The 18,310-nt window shown below is 43.2% G+C and overlaps 1 long non-coding RNA gene across 1 annotated transcript; it reads right to left on the bottom strand.

Annotated features, from left to right (window-relative positions):
* Positions 1-13,630: 13,630 nt before the first annotated feature.
* LOC147850630 (uncharacterized) lies at positions 13,631-14,750 on the bottom strand. Its single transcript, XR_015531694.1, has 3 exons — positions 14,199-14,750; positions 13,885-14,042; positions 13,631-13,741 (listed from the first exon to the last, which is right to left on the bottom strand). It is a non-coding gene; the product is annotated as an uncharacterized LOC147850630 (long non-coding RNA).
* Positions 14,751-18,310: the final 3,560 nt, after the last annotated feature.

Here is an 18,310-nt window from a genome sequence, read left to right as displayed (position 1 = left end):
GTGGCGCCGATAGTAGTTCCAGACCCTCTACAAGCAGGGGGAGTCAAAAGCCGCGACGAACTCCTAGTACTATAGCTAGGAAGGGTCACAAAGAGAGCGAGTGTTGGAAAAAGCGCTCTAACAAAGTCGGATCGAGCAGAGGAGATGCAAATAGGCGTTATCGATCACACTTCGCCGAAGGCTCAGGGCGAGCCTGAAAAAGGTTACGTGTGTGGAAGCGTGTGCGAAAGAAACCAAGTACATAGTCGATTATTCGGAAACGCGACAATTAGGTAAACACGGAGAATATGAGAGAGAGAGAGAGAGAGAGAGAGAGAGAGAGAGAGAGAGAGAGAGAGAGAGAGTTAAGTAGACAACAACACAAAATTCTATTACGAAACTCTCCGTATACAAAATGTGCTTAGAGAGCACTTTTTATACAAGCCCTAACAGAGGGCTGTCAAGTACTGACAAATCGCTCTAATAAAGCTGGATCAAGCAAAGGAGACGTAGATAGGCGTCACCAATCACACTTCGCTAAAGGCTCAGGGCGAGCTTCAAAAAGGTTGCGTGTGTGGAAGCGTGTGCGAAAGACACCAAGTACACAGTCGATTATTCGGAAACATGACAGTTACGTAAACACAGAGAATATGAAAGAGAGAGAGAGAGAGAGAGAGAGAGAGAGAGAGAGAGAGAGAGAGAGAGAGAGAGAGAGAGAGAGAGAGAGAGAGAGAGAGAGAGAGAGAGAGTAAGTGGAGCAGACAACAATATTTCGATTACAAATAGACTTAGTACATATAACAGTGCTCAAAGTGCACTTTATATACAAGCCCGGATGAGTGGGCTGACACAAGTACCATCAGTTCTTGAATGCTCATAAACGAGCTTGACACAAGTTCTGCGTATAATATTCCTATTTACTATATTAGGAATATAGGCTTGTTCAACTGATCTAGACGTTCCAACTTCTTCAGTCGTGCTGAAATTGAATTTTGCATCTAATTCAGCTTTTCATACTTTGTCTCTCTTCTTTTCTGCTTCACTCCTCCCCTCAAGTTCAACATGTCCAGATGTTGTAAGCCAACCACAGTCGAAAAATGTCACAACTTGTCCAGGCCAAGAGGTTTGGTGAACATATTGGTAACCTTCCGATCAGTCGAAACATACACAAGTTCGACTTCACCAAAGAGGACTCGCTCGTAGAAGAAATGATAGTGCACTTCGATGTGCTTTGTCCGAGCGTGGAAGACGGGGTTCTTCGCCAATTGGATGCTGTTGAGGTTGTCGCAGGATATAACTATTGACTCGGACACCTCTATATGCAGATCCTTCAACGTCCTTCTGAGCGAAATGGCTTCGCACGTGGTGGCAGCCACCCCTCGATACTTGACCTCAGCACTCGATAGTGCGACTATCGACTGCTTCTTGCTGCTCCAGGCGATCACAACGCTTCCTGATGAAAACGTGAATCCAAATGTTGACCTGCGATCGCTGGCAATTCCAGCCCAATTGGCATCCGTGTAGCCGACTAACTCCTTAGCTACTCCTGCCCGATACAGCAACGCCCTATCCTTAATGCCGCTGACATATCGCAATATCCTTTGTGCACACTGAAGGTGTTTGGCCTTTGGCTGTGACATGAATTGACTAATCAAGCCGATCAGATAACTTAGTCTGGTTAAGTGATCGTCAAATAAATGAGGTTACCAACAATCTTTTGGAACCGTGTTGGGTCACACGCCATTCCCGAACTTTAGCGAAGCTTAACTTTTTTGTCCAGAGAGGTTGAGATGAATTTGCACTCCATTTCGGCATAGCTCTTTAGCTCATGATGCGCCATATACTCATTGTAACTGTACCGAATTATGGGGGTCTTCTGGTAGGTGGATCGGCGCAACTACTGGTTCGCCGATTTCATGGACCTCTCGACCACCTTCAACCTTGTTTTCGGAGGTCCCTCCTTGCTCCTGGCCACGTCAGATTCACTTCGATACGATGTTTCAGCCTCGATGTTGTATTCCGGCATCTTCATATTCCCTTTCTCCTTGCGCGTAAACCGTCTCCTCGGTTTCTATTGCGGGGATTGCACAACTGGCTCATCGGCTCATCATCTGACTGGTCGTTCCAATTCTGTCTCTCATTCAGCCCACTTAACTGAAATGAGATCGGACTCTCTTCTAGAGCTCCAATTTCCTCTTCCTCCAGGGGCATCTCAGCCTCACTGGCCTCATCCTCAGAATTCATAATGGAGTGGAGGGGGGTTGGAGATGAAGGCAAGTAAGCCCAAAGCCGATTCATCAAAAATGACATCTCGGCCTACTCGAACCTCTTTTGTTCGGGGGTTATAGCATTTATAACCCTTTTGCTTATTTGAGTAGCCGACCAACATACACTTCTCGTCTTTCGTGTCTAACTTCCTCTGCTTTTCCTTCGGCACATGCACATACGCGATGCTACCGAATACCCTCAAGTGTGCCAAGTTTGGCTTCTTCTAGAAATACAACTCATTTGGTGACAATCCTCCATTTGCAGAAGTCTAATTCTACAAGTATACGGTTGTTCAGACCACTTCGGCCCAATAAAACTTCTGCATGTGCTTCTCCTCAAGCATTTCCCTAGTCGCCTCTTCAATTGTCCGATTTTTCTGCCCGGCCACATCGTTCTACTCTAGTGTATATCTGCAAAAGAATTCGTGTCGAATTCCTCCTTCTGTAGAGAATTGGTCAAAAAAGTACTCTTTTCCGCCATCAGACCTTAGGCACTTGATCTTTTGATCGGTCTCCCATTCGTCAAGGCTTTTCACCTTCAAGAAGTAGGAGAAGACTTCCTTTTTCTTCTCGATCAAGCATGCCCAAGTGTGTCAAGCATAGTCATCGATGAAGGTTACATAGTAACGACTTCCACGAGAACTGGTAAAAAAAGTACTCTTTTCCGCCATTAGACCTTAGGCACTTGATCTTTCGATCGGTCTCCCATTCGTCAAGGCTTTTCACCTTCAAGAAGTAGGAGAAGACTTCCCTTTTCTTCTCGATCAAGCATGCCCAAGTGTGTCAAGCATAGTCATCGATGAAGGTTACATAGTATTCCACTTATCCTCACTTTCTGTGTCGGTCCCCATATATCCGACTGGATTTATTCATCATTCTTGTCTCTTTGTTAATACAATCTTTTGTAATAATGAGTTCTCTCTCTTCCTCTCTCTCTCTCTACACACACACACACACACACACAGTTTTTCCGCTACACAGAATCCATCTAATTCTTTACATGACATTAGAGTGCGCCGCCTCTGCGTGTGATGTGCTTAATCCCATGTTCGGAATGAACTGGTTGATCGTTGTAGCAGTAATCTGCACAGTTCGTATCAAACAGAAAAAGTTCGACAATGAACACTCAGATGGAAAGTGTTGTTCACACCGAGAAGCTCAACGAAAACAACTTTGCATCTTGGGAGTACAATATGCACCAATATCTTGTCGAGCAAGGTTATTGGAGTTATGTTGAAAGAGCAAACAAAAATCAATTCAACCCAACACATGTCGACTACCCAGCTTGGGAGCAAGCGGCAAGTTGTGAGTTGTATTGCCTAGCATCATGCGTCCATGATCACATGCTCGGCTACATCCAAGAGGCCAAAACGCTGAAGGAGACGTGGGGGAACATCAAGAATATTTTCTCTCCCGACATGACCGCTAGAAAACGTCAACTCCGTCAAGAGTTGAACGGTATACAATAGAGGGACATGTCAATTGGTAGCTACACCTAGCAACACCTTGAAGATCAAGGAGTTGTGCGATGCCCTCGGGTCGATCAATGTTAGCATTCATGACAATGAAATGGTACTGATTTGTCTGGGAGGCTTAGCACCTCAGTTCAGAGCCATTCAGTTGACAGTCCTCACGAGGGAGAATCCTCCCTCCTTTGATCTCTAGTCGATGCTGCTAGTTGAGGAGAATCATGTTCGAACAATAAGCAATGCGCAAGAGGGAAAAATTCTCTATTCGAACTTCGAGGGAGGAAGAGGACAAGGAGGGTAGGGAAGAAGAGGCTGATTCGGCCAAGGCTGACACAACCAAGAGCAACCTAGAGAACATACTTTCTATTACCGACAAGGTGTGTTGAACGCGCTAGGGGGAGCTTTTGGAGGAAGGGGGAGCAATCAGGTCAGACTCAGCCGACAAAACAATCCCGCCCAATGCAGATACTATGGTAAATTCACACACTATGAGGTAAAATGTCGAAAAAGGAAGAGTGAGTCGTCCTCCACAAGCCGACAACTCACAAACTACACCTCCACCTCCAACTAATACAATCATGGTGGAGAGTTTGTGATGACGTACAGAGCGAACTTAGTGATAGCCTCCAATCCGACCAAAACCTCCAAACCAGAAGATGTATGGTTTGTTGACTTAGGTGCATCCAACCATATCATATCCCACAAGGATTGGTTTAAGGACCTTCGAAAGCCTAAATGACCCGGGTATGTGGAAACTGGGGATAAAACAATTCACCCCATTCAACATGTCGGCAATGTCCTATTGGGGAAGAAGGCAACCAAACCTACACCAAGAATGTTCTGCATGTTCCTACAATAACAAAGAACTTGGTCTCAGTTGCCCAGATAGTCAAACAAGGCATACAAGTCCGTTTCAATGATGGAGGATGCTTCATCGAAACAGACGGCCAACTCATTGCTCGCTGTCGGAGAGAAGGTCGGATCTTAATCCTCGACTCCCACGAGATGAACTCGACAATGTATGCCAAGGGCTACAGAGCCAACGTCGACATAGAGTTGTGACACAAGAGGATAGGCCACCTCAACCTCCAACAACTCAAGGGAATGCAGTCGAAAGGAGTTGTCATTGAACTCCCGACTTTTACACAAAAGGAAATTGTAGGCAGGTGTGAAGCTTGCCAATTCGACAAACACCGACAATCGTTCCCAAAAGAGAGGAACAAAAGCAAAGGGATCCTAGCTAGATGTAATACATTCAGATGTATGGGGACCAACCCAAACGGCAGCATTTGGTGGTTGCCGATACTATGTAATGTTCATCGACGACTTCTCCAGACATACTTAGATCTACCCTATTGTGACGGATGAGTGAAGTGTTCTGACACTTCCAAAAGTTCAAAAACGAAGTCGAAAAGGCAATGGTTGGCATGTCTAATGCCTTCGATCGGACGGTGGGAAGGAGTATTTGTCTAACACCTTTACAACATACCTTCGACAAGAAGGAATTGAGCGGGAGTTTACCTATCGACACACACCTCCGCAAAACGGAGTAGCCGAATGCAAGAACCGACACATGCTCGAGGTGGCAAGGGCAATGATGAAAGAGAAACATATGTCAAAATCATATTAAGATGAAGCGGTGAATACGACTGTCTATATGATGAATTATTGTACAACATCAGAAGTTCACGATTCGTGATGTGTTGGTGTAATGGTAATGGGGGGATACTCCAACCGCTAGGTTGGAGGTTCGAGTCTCCCCACACCAACATACATGTGGTACCTAAAAAAGGGCGGTTTGTGCCCCTAAGTGACGACGACGAAGATAGTGGTGACGGTGACAACAATGACGGTTTCGAAGATGAAGAAGGTAAAATGTAGATTGTCTACAAGTTGCATGATGGAACGTGGTGCGAGTCTCATCATATCTCCTAGAGGTCATCCTGTGCATGTATCTCACTCGTACCATTCGGTACACCCCCTGATGGACTATGTACTGCTAATAAAACATGACTTCGTGTGAGTTTTAGCCTTCGGGTGAGCCAAAGATATAAAAAAAACTACTACATTAGTATCTCTAAATGGAAAAAAAAAACATCAAGAGTGCACGATATTACCCCTTGTGAAACGTTCTATGGGAAGAAACTGGATCTATCCCACGTTAGGATATTCGGTTCAATAGCCTATGTACATATTCCCGGCGAGAGGCGGTAGAAGCTCGACCCCAAGTTAGAGAAATGTATATTCGTAGGGCACTCACTCGAGCAAAAAGGGTATAAGTGTTTCAACCCCTCCACCAAGAAGGTACGAGTAGTGATGTGTCTTTGACGAGTTGACATCCTGGTATATAGTCGAATCAGTCCCATTTGACACAGTCGAAACCGAGTTCGACACAAATGCATGATCGACCGAGGCCCACATCAAGGGGAAGTCCAATCTCAACAGGTTTGAGTGGACCGCAAGATCCTCCAAGCACCAAAGCACGTTGCAGGTGAGTCTGAAACAGGACAAAGAAAAGGCTAAAATGCTTGAGTACGAAGACTCGGATTGAAATGAATCGCCTCACTCACTCGATAGTGAGTATGGTGGACTGGATGTGCCCATCATGAGGACACGAAGAACACCACATCGCTCCACCCGAGAAAAGAACGTAGGCCGTCGATTCGGCTACAATGACTACATGGCATATCTTTATGCATTCACGATGAAGGTGTTTACAATCCAAAACCTTTTCTAAAGCCGTGAAAGACCCTACATGTGTCGAAGAAAATGAATTGGAGATGCAAGAACTCTCCAAGAACGAGATATGGGGACTCGTCCCTTCTTCACACTACCAAAAGGCAATTGGATGTCGGTGGACCTTCAAACTGAAGCGCAATGCCGACAACACTATCAATCGCTACAAGGTCCGGCTTGTGGCAAAGGGCTACGCACAGACACACAATGTCAATTACGAAGAGACCTTTGCCCTGGTGGCAAAGATGACTACAATCCAAACCGTGATCGCGCTTCACCAAATGGACGTAAAGAATGCATTCCTCCTAGGCGAGCTAGAAGAGGAGATGTACATGACACAACCGCCCGGATTCGAGTTGACGACGCATCTGACTATTGTCTACCGACTCAAAAACCTCTCTACGGTCTCAAACAGGCACTGAGAGCATGGCATTCGAAGATAATGCAATATCTTCATCAAATCACCTTCAACATGTCCAAGTTAGACAACTTTCTGTTCATCAGGAGCGACTCTAGAGGACAGGTATTTATCATCATATATGTGGATGACTTAGTCATAGGAGGAGAGCATTTAGCAGATATTGAGCACATAAAAAAACTCCTCTCCAACCGACTCGAAATGAAAGACATGAAGGAGCTTCATTACTTTCTAGGAATAGAAATAATGCAAACTCCGGACGGCATCATGCTTTCTCAAAGGCACTATATCCTCAATCTTCTACACAAGTTTGGGGTGACATAGTGTAAGCCCGTCAATAGTAGTACCATGGTTGTTTACGTACCCGTATTTAACGTTTCAATACGTATAGTACCTCATTATTTGTATAGTACGTACTATACCAGGTCAATGTTGTTCAGTCAAATATCATGTACATTTGTCCAATACGGTATTTAACGTATTTATAAAAAAATTGGTATAATACATATTTATAAAGAAAATGTAAGTAAAACCCTAACAAAAAGGAAAAGAAAAAAAAGATTTTAGTGAAAAAGAAGCCAAAGGAAGGAAGAAAGAAGAATAGAAGAGACGACGATGAAGAAGAAGAAGAAGAAGAAGAGAGAAAAGAAGACATAAACCTATCCCGAGTGTGATAATTGCAGTAGATAGAAGAAGAAGAAGAAGAAGAAGAAGAAGAAAACGAAGAAAAGAGAAACCTATCATGAGTGTGATAATCATAGAGATTCCTCAATCTATAAAGGCATAATTGTAAATAATTACAATTTGAAGTAGAACATCGTGATACACATTACACTGATTTATAGAATAAGGGAATGTCGACATCCATATTATTTTAGGATGTGAAATGTTCAAATGTCTTATATGCATTTTAGGATATAGAACTATATTTTACATCACAAAATTGTGTAAACATAGATTTTTTTTACAATATTATAGATATTTTTTAGAAAGGTAAATAATTTTCAAATTCTAGAAGTATTTAACGTACTATACGTAAAATACGTATTTTACGTATTTTATAAGTATTTAACATATTAAGAAAACGTATTTAACGCATTTTTAAATTAGAAGGTACTATACAGGTATTAATACGTTAAATATGTATGGTATCCGTACCCTACCAGGCTAACAACCTTGGTCACTACCCCTCTTGATCACGACCTAAAGCTAGATGCTGACTTCGGCACAAGAGAGTGTGAGCCGATGCTCTATCATTAGCTATTCAGAAGTCTTATCGACCGCACAATTACCCGACCTAACCTAAGTTATCCGGTAAACCTCCTTAGCCAGTTCATGCACACTCCGCGACACATCCATCTCCACTGTGCTAAGAGATTCCTAAGTGTGAGTGGAACCATGGATTTCAGCATCCTCTACAAATCGGCCACACTGATATGACTCAAAGGGTTTACCGATGCCAATTGGGCCGGCTACCAAGCTGACCGTTGATTGACATCTGGATTTTCTTTCTCTCTCGACAATGGTGCCATATCGTGGAGTAGTAAGAAATAGCCGACAGTTGCACTATAGAGCACCAAAGCTGAATACAGGGGCCCACTCATAGCCGCATGTGAAGTTGTTTGGCTCAAGAGAAACTTGAAGGATTTGGGCGTTCCCATCAAGGATTTGGGCGTTCCCATCAAGGATTTGATTCTCCTCTATAGCGACAATATGAGCAACATTCACCTAGCTCGGAACCCAGTTTTCCATGCTCGAACCAAGCACATTGAAGTGCGCTATCACTTCATCCAATGTGTTGTGGCCGGAGATGTCAACTTGCAACACATCAACACGAACCTGTAGACGATCGACATCTTCACCAAGGCCCTGGGAGTCAACAAGTTGCGGTAGTTCACAATGAACCTGGGTCTTTCGATGATTGACCAGCCGCGCTTGAGGGGGAGTAAGGAGCAACAGGATTGCACCAGCCGCTCTTGAGGCATGTTGAGAATCAAACTCAACTTCCCGTGTGTGGGAACACATCTTGGATACTCAAGTGTGTGAACACCCCACTTCCTTGTGAATGTTATATGACACATATTTCTTAGGTAGTTAAGAAACGACCTCTTTCCCAAGAGGCAATATTTGTAAGAGAACTTAGAGAGAAGGTGACTACATAAGCACCTTCTCCTTCTCTTTGTTGTTATTGATTGTTATTGTTTCCTTGTTAATACAATTTTCTATTTTTTTAAATTGCGAGCTCTCGTCTGCAGCCGCTGTCTGCTGCCGACTATTCCTGTCGTCGTCTGACGACTCTGCAGCCGTCTTCTGTCGTCTGCTACTATCTGTAGTCTCTCTCTCTCTCTCTTGCTTCCTCGTCTCTATGTAACGGCTCTTTCTGTCGTCGTCGTCGTCTGCAACCGTTGTTTGTTGCCGACTGTTGTTGTTGTCGTCTGACGACTCTGCAGCCGTCTTCTGCCGTCTGCTACTGTCTGCAGTCTCTCTCTCTCTCTCTCGCTTCCTCGTCTCTATGTAACGGCTCTTTCTGCCGTTGTTGTCGCCATTTATTGTCGTCGTCATTGTCGTCGCCGTCGTCTGCAACCGCTGTCTGCTGCCGATTGTTGCTGTCGTCGTCTGACGACTCTACAGTCGTCACCGTAGCTACCGTCTGTTGCCGTCTACTGCCGTCGTTGACGACTGTCGCCGTCACCGTCGTTGTTGCGGGGTGTTTCTTCTCCGTTTTCTCTTGGCGTTGTGAAATGCCATTTTCTTGACGAGTTCGTGGGTGGGTTCTTTTGGTGTGCTCGTTGCGTGCTACAAAATGCCGATGTGATTGCGACATACACACAAACTCGGCTAAGTCTCGAACCCATTTATTTTACCTTTTTTCTTATTGACACCACAATGACGTCTAAACGAACTAAGGAACATAAGGATATACAAGACGAGGCTATACGTAAGGAGGAGTTTTTAGATATGTTTAATCGTTTAACAAAAATAGAGATGGATATGAAAAAATGGGTGAAAGACGCCGAAACCCACAAGAAAAAAGATAGAGAGGAAAAAGACGCCCTCAAGGCCAAAATAGAACAACTTAAAGTGGAAAACATCAACCTTAAAAAACAACTTAAGGACATCGAGGTATCTCGAGAAGATTGTGAAATATCCTCTATAGAGGATATAAAGGACGAAATTAAAAAAGTTAAAGAGGAAGTTAATAATAACATACAGTTAGCCAAAACGGGTTGGGTAGATGTGGTTAAAAGAAACATTAGAAAAGAAATAAAAGATGAAAATATTGTTATTACCACCCTTGAAGAAGAGAAAATGCGTTAGGCCCGACGCTTAAATGTACGTGTCACTAGGCTCAAAGAAGGTGCATCCCCAAATGAGGATGCACAAACACTTGGGAAAATGTTAGGGTACATAGAGGCCCTACCTATCACCAAAGCATGGAGGGCCGGGCGTGACACAACTAGGAAGAGAGCCTTAGTCCTTCAATTTAAAGACTTAGACTCTAGAATCACTTTCTTTAAGACGAGACCAATCCTTCGAGGAATGGGTGGGGACCCCATCTATCTCGATGAAGACCTCACTAAGATGCAAATTGAGCATCGCAAGAGTTGTATGCCACGATTTATGCAAGCTTGTAAAGAAGGCCATCGCGTCTTTTACCGAGACGGGCGAGTGATCATAAATGATCGCACTACTAATTGACGGCGTGTGGCCCATGTGATAGAAAATGCACTTAGGATGACCTTATGGAATTGTAACGACGCACTTTGGGCACACCCCGGCCGCCTAGAGGAGATACTAAAGGTATCTAATATACTTTTCTTAGTAGAAACACATCAGAGCCCAAATAGAGGAATCCCACGGGTCAAAGGATTCTGTTGGGAGTCCACTTTTAGACAAACCTCACGTCGACACACTACTAGGGGATATGGAGGTGTCGCGATACTGTTTCATAGAGAGCTACATAATAGGATAGAAATAATGAAGATAGACCTAGAAGCTCATTTTATGTGGGTGAAAGTCTCCACAAACAAAGACCAGGCAGTATTTTTTGCCATTTGTTACTTTCCCCCAAAAGGATCCCGTTATAATATTGGTGGCTTGGCGAGATTAGTCGATGAAGGAATGCGACATAGACCTTCTCCATACGAACCCCTATCGGATGACATAATCCGATATTCTTCCCAAGGAGAAGTATTTCTTGTAGGAGACTTCAATGAGAGAACCCAATCTCGACAATGCACAGTATTTCAGATGAATAGAAACCTAGAAATGGTAAATGTCGATCCTTTAGACATAGGCACCACGCGTAGATCAAAGGATCAAGGTCCGGACGCCACGAGCTTTGGCCATCATCTGCTCAAACTTGGCAATCGGCACCAGATGGTCATATATAATGGTCTAGCTAAGTGGCCGGGCTCGGAAGAGCTCACATGTTTCCCACATGGAGGAGGGGAAAGCACAGTTGATTATCTAATAGGATGCCCTGAAGCTACCCACATGATTAACTCCTTCCGAGTGGCCCCATGCCCTATTGGCTCAGACCATAGTTTCTTATACTTCGAGCTAAAATGTGATATCTCTAAGGTCACCAAGTCTAGTCAACCATTTCACACAATACATTTCACACATGAGCTCTCTGACATATACTCTCAACATGTTCAGGCCCATCTCTCCTCCCTTGATCCCTCCCTACCGTTAGAAAGCCTTAGTACAAAACTCACACACATCCTTCACTCCGCAGCAGCTAGCAGTTTCCCATATACAAAACACTCAAATCAAGGTAAATCAGGATCAATGCCACAAAATAAATGGTATGATGAGGATTGTAGGGACTTACTCAATGGTAGTATTACCTCCATACAAGCTCGCAAAGAAATGCGCAAGATGACACGTCGTAAGAGACGGGCGTGGGAGGCATCCCAATATTGGGAACTCTACCAAATGCTCATGAGTAGCGATTGCGCCACGGCATGGAAGAGACTATGGGAGCCAAGACCACAAACACCCATTGAAGATCTCGAAACTTGGCCCACATATACAGAGAGACTTTACCAAATCCCAAACCAACCACCCATTCCAATGCCTTCCACACCACGGCCTACCACGGGGACACTTTTCACGACCTCTAGGGTCGTGAAGGTCATAAAGAAATTACAACATAGGAAGTCCATGGACCACACAGGATTGCGAGTAGAACACATTATATATGCAAGAGAGTGCCTAGCTCCCTTGCTAACTCTAATCTTCAATCGTGCCCTTACGGAGGGTTTTCCACCACAGTGGACTATGAATACAGTGGCCCCCATACATAAAGGGGGGGACCCCATGGACCCAAATACATATAGGACCATTATGAAGGCCACACCCTTGCTAAGTTATATGGTGCAGTAATGGAAGCAGAGCTTAGCGACTATATGGAGACCCTAAACCTTCGTGCACCTGAACAAGCTAGCTTTAGACAAGCCTTCTCCACTATTCATCATATCTTCACACTTAGATGCCTAATTGACCAAACTAAGGCTCGCAAGAAGAAATTATATTGTTGTTTTGTGGACTTCCGCAAAGCCTTTGACACAGTCCCTAGAGAGCGGTTGTTTGATAGACTTAAAAGCTTGAGGATACCAAATGATATGGTATGGGCCATCTACGCACTATATGAACAAGTGTCTGGTTGTGTCTGATGCCCATGTGGCCTACCTAATCGTTTCACTAGCACTATTGGTGTAAAACAAGGTTGCCCCCTATCACCGACGCTTTTTGGGATCTACATTGATGAGATCACATATTTTATTGCTCATGAGGGAGGCACCAGAGTGGTCCTTGCGGATACGCAAGTTCATATCTTGCTCTATGCGGATGACATAGTTTTGCTCTCTGAATCCGAACATGACCTATGGAGGGCTTATCATCGGAGTTTGGAACCCATACTAGTGATACTTCGACTCACATCGAATCACCATACAATGCTGAGTTCCCTCCACAACAGATGATGACTTTTGCGGCGGCTACTTCCACTACACCCACTCCGACGAAACCTAGAAGCGCCAACAAACGTCCAACTAAAAGACCACGAGCTCCAATAGTTTCAACTACTCCGACCCCTCCAAAAACTACTAGTACCCAGGTAATCTCCACTGAATCACCACTAATTTCCCAACACTTTGAAGATTACAAGTGTCGGATAATCGCAGAGTTTAAAAACCTCTATCGAAAAGCAGAAAAAGCTAAAAAAACATACACTCGTATGTCAAACCTAAATTCTCAGAATATAGCCCCTCATAGCTTGAGAATCCATCCCCCTAGACTAATTATTGAGCAGGAAGATATTAATAAAAGCCTACAATTAGAGTTTACTTCCATCACAACACAATATAGTAAAGATCTCACTACCACATATGTTAAGCATTTAGATAGTCTTGTCCATTACTACACAAAAACAGTGGATGACTTTCCTATAACTGTGCGTTCGGATATACTCAAAATTGCTAATCTCCTAAAAGCCCCTGTTTGTTTTAACGAAGTAGAGGAACCCGAATCAAGCCCAAACTCATTTAGCAAACAACTTGAAATTTTCCAAGAAGAATTAGCAATTAATATTCTAAAAGAATGTAATACTATAGCTCTCTCATTCACTTATAGGGAAGCCTTGAAGGCAGCTGCTATGCAAAGAAAAGACAAAGCCCAATCAATAAACGACAACACTCAAAGCACAAGTAAGCACCATGTTAGAGAGATAGACATAGATATGGAGTCAGATAATGATATTGAAGAGGATATTGAAAAAGTTGTCGATAGTTTTGAGAAAGTACAATATAACAAATTTCAGTATACAGCTCAGCACAAAAACCCTAACTTGAGAACAATCCCTAACCCTAACCCTAACTTGAGAACAAACCCTAAGCCTAATTTGAGAACAAACCATAACCCTAACCCTAACTTGAGAACAAACCATAACCCTAACCCTAACTTGAGAACAAACCCCAACCCTAACCCTAACCCTAACTTGAGAACAAACCCCAACCCTAATCCCAACCCTAACTCTAAAACAATTCCCAACCTAAAAACTAACACTAACACTAACCCTAACCCTTGGCCTCAAATAACAAACCCGAAGCCTCCTCCACCACAAATTCACCACGGATCATCCAGGCACCGCAACCATCCTCAATTCATCTGCAACATAAATAATAATGAAGTTAGCATGAACCCATATCCTCACAACCTCAACCATCGAAATCCAAAAGTACTTTTCTATAGATCCAACGAGCTTTTGGTAGGCCCGAGCACAAACTCGACCTACACTCACCATAACCCGAACTCCAACTTTACCACTCATGCTTCCCTTCGTACAGGTCCTTCGCATCATCCGCCGCAAGATCTCCATCAACAACCTCCATCATCACTTTTCGGTGGCAATAGAGACATCAACGGCTATAATCATCCATCACAAGATCTCCATCAACGACCACCATCATCACTTAACGGCGGCAATAGAGACATCAACGGTTATAATCATCCACCACAAGATCTCCATCAACGACCACCATCATCACTTTTCGGCGGCAACAGAGACATCGACCACTATATGCATGCTTGGCCACATGCCACACACGGAGCACCTCCATCTCTGATCCATAGCCTCCACTCAACGACCGCACCTCCTCGATTCTCGTCGGCCCAACACAACCAACATCAGTCCGACAGGATTAATGCACAGGCGGTCTACAACGAGGGTATGGCCTCTGGTCATACATTCGATTACAATAGAGTCCATCTCCCCCATTCTCACCTTCCTCCTCTGCTCCTCAGCCCTCCTCTGTATACTCAGCCCCTCGAGACCTCTCATCCCTCCTTTCCCCCTCAATTTTCTTTCCCTCCTCCTACGTTGGGGCAACAACACAACCCATCCCTTTTCCACACCAAGAGCCCAACTCCCTTTTCTTATTCATGGCCACCGCACCCATACCCCACTCACTCTCAAAACCCTCCCCCCACACTTTCTACTAATTCTTTGTATACCCCCCCGTTACTTTCCAATATTCCCCCATTTAACCCCATGCCCCCTTTTTGTAATGATCCTCACCCTAAGTTTCCCCCCAAAACTTTATATAATTATGGTCTTACCCCTCCCCCAATCTCTAATATAGCCCCAACACCCCCTAATATTTTCACACACTCCTCCCATGCCCCCCTCTCCATTCTTAATAATTCCACACATGCCACCCCCCCCTTATTTTCACATAATTTGAATAAGAACCCCTCCCTATTTACATATAACACCCCTCCCCTTTTTCCTAATTTTAACTTATCGGCCCCAACCACCTACCCACATAATAAATCAAACCCACACAACTCTTACAAACCCCCCCGTCACCCCATAACTAAAACTCCGTCTTATACGTCTAAACCAAAAAACGTGTAAGGAGGCGTGCTAAACGAATTAGTAAACGGTTTAAGCACGCCTTACACCCGTGTAAACGTCTCTTTTACATACTAGATAGGCCCCCTTTAACGTGTGATACGTACATGTGGCTAGGTAGAAAAAACTCTCATTTCCCCTTCTCCCCTTACACTAAATCACGCACTAAAAGGCTTAGATACAAGTTTTGGAAACCACTTACTCCCACCATAGACACGACTCCCTTCTTAAAAAGCAAGTTTTGGAAACCACTTACTCCCACCATAGACACGACTCCCGTCTTAAAAAGCAAAATTCATAATCTTTCAAATTACGCCCTTAGTACATTAGAAATCAAACTTTTAAACCTAGGACTTAAGTTTATACCCCCCTGCCCCCCACCTACTAACCAATCCATTCTTCAAGAATACCAAAACCTTAGTAGATCCTTGAGACTTAAACATTTCTTTAAAGACTTCAACTCTCCCCCCTCTAATCCCTTCAAACTACCCAACCCGAATTGGAACCCTCCTACTAAGTATCCACCATTAGAGTCTATACTCCATAAACACAATATCTCTCTCTCCACAAACCTCCATAATAATATACTACCTAATACCAAAATACCACTACACCTCCAAATAGCACTAACCAGCCTTAGAAAAAACAAACAAATAATCATCCTACCAGCGGACAAAAACATCGGAGTTGGTGTCCTTGATAAAAAAACATACCTAGATAAAGCCCTAGAACATTTATCTGACATCACTACATATAAAAAAGTTAATAGTCTCCCATTAGAAGAACTTTTAAGTCGACTACATGACATAGTCAACCGTAACCTTAATATCTTGTCTCTCATAGAAATACAATTTATCCTACACAAACCTCCTAAAGGTTACTCAGTACCTAATATGTACTTCCTACCAAAAGTACATAAAACCCCTGTTAGCTATAGACCAATTTGCTCATATAATGGTTCATTATTTGAACAAACGTCTAAATGGCTTCACCACCAACTCCTCCTTATACTTCTACGTCAAAAACAATATCTTAGGGACTCCCATTCCCTTGTCCAAACCTTAGAACAACTTATAACACCACCCAATAGCTTCATTTTTTCTTTTGATGTTGAATCACTCTACCCTAGCATCCCACCAAAACTAGGACTTTTAGCCCTAAAAAATATTATTTCCCCCCACTTTTCGAACCAAAAAACTAATTTGATTTATACCCTTAGCGCCCTCACTTTAGAATACCACTTCCTAAAATTCAACAACAAAATTTATCAACAGGTAAAAGGAACAGCCATGGGCAGTAATTTTTCCGTTGTCTACGCATGTCTCTTCCTCTCATATCTAGAAAATTCCAATCCATCACCCCACCTTTTCTATTTCACTAGGTATATTGATGATGCCTTTGGCGTTTGGACTGGTACTAAACCCCAACTTTTCGAATACCTAAACTTCTATAGTAACACTACTCAAAACTCTATCAAACTAACCATACATACTTCTTACACGAAACTACCCTTTTTAGACTTGTGGATTAACTTAGATAATAATAGATTCACTTTTAATTGCTTTCAAAAAACACTTAATACATATCAATACATCCCTTATTCCTCCAATCACCCTCTCCATGTTAAAAATAGTTTCGTTTCGAATGAATTAAAAAGATATATGGTTAGAGAAAGCACATCCCTAGGTTATTTAAATATGCAAAAGAAATTCTTTACGAGACTTAGGGCCCGAGGTTATCCCACGCATTTTATTCTAAAGAACTTTAGAAAACACCCTTACTCCCTTAGACACACTCTCCTCTTCAAAGAAAAAACTAAAAAAACCACCCCACCCACTATCTTTAAACTTAGATATACTCGCCATACCCCCACACTAATTATCAAAGAAATGCTCAATAGCCTACACTCTAGCCTACAATTAGATCCCCAACTACAACATATCCCTAAACCCATTATTTGTTGGACAAAATCCAAAAACCTCCACTCTTTTCTAGTCAAAACTAAAAACATCTTAGAACCCCCATAAACATATTTTCTCACCCTTCATCTATCCCCCTTCCTCGTTCCTCCCTCCTTCCCCCTTACTACTATTTACTAGTCACACACATCTCCTTTTTCCCCTTCCCTCCTATCTATACTCCCCTATCTTTCCCTTATATTTCACTAAAATCTATATTTCTCTCTCTCTCTCTCTCCCTCCCTTACTACTATTTTATATCTTCACTCATTCCTTCTCTCTCTCTCTCTCTCTCTCTCTCTCTCTCTCTCTCTCTCTCCCTCTCTCTCCCTTCCCCCTCCCCTATACCTCTCACTACCTTTTTATACACATTACACTAAAATCCATAGTTCTCTCTCCCCTTTTTTCTCCCTTCTCCCTTCCCCCTCCCCTATACCTCTCACTACCTTTTTCTACACGTTTCACTAAAATCCATAGTTCTCTCTCTCTCTCTCTCCCCTTACTACTATTTTATATCTTTACTCATTCCGTTTCTCTCTCTCTCTCTCTCCCTCTCTCTCTCTCTTTCTCTCCCTTCCCCCTCCCCTATACCTCTCACTACCTTTTTATACCCTCTCTCTCTTCCCTCGTTCCCCTCAAACCTTCTCCCCACCACCTCTTCATTCACAGGATACATAGCCAACCACATGATAGAATATCTCATCAAGCCTTTAAGGCCTCTCGATCATTGTATGAGTCCGACTGTACTAGCTCATGGTATGGCATGATAGTGAGTTGGCTTCTTGTGAATGGTCTAGACATTAATAACCTACCTCCCCTTAGGTACAACCACACGAGTGATAACACTTTAATCTCTCATGAGGACCGCAATTAAGTAATACGCCAAGAAATATGGAAAATTTACACTCGGTGTAAATGGATCACCCCACTAGAGCCACTCCCATCTAAAATGTTGTACTATAAGAAACACTTCATGCACTTCTCTGAGTTAGGTTTTATCACGCGGCCAAAATATCACTTTACATGCAAGTGTCCAACCTATGCCGAGATAAGGGTAAAATACC

This window comes from Azolla caroliniana, unplaced genomic scaffold (assembly GCF_043228905.1).
Source record: "Azolla caroliniana isolate FFs.n. ecotype wild unplaced genomic scaffold, voAzoCaro1.0.p SCAF_21, whole genome shotgun sequence".
In the NCBI taxonomy this organism is placed as follows: Eukaryota; Viridiplantae; Streptophyta; class Polypodiopsida; order Salviniales; family Salviniaceae; genus Azolla; species Azolla caroliniana.
Note: the sequence above shows the minus strand (reverse complement) of the source record. Positions and strands in the feature narration are given on the sequence as shown.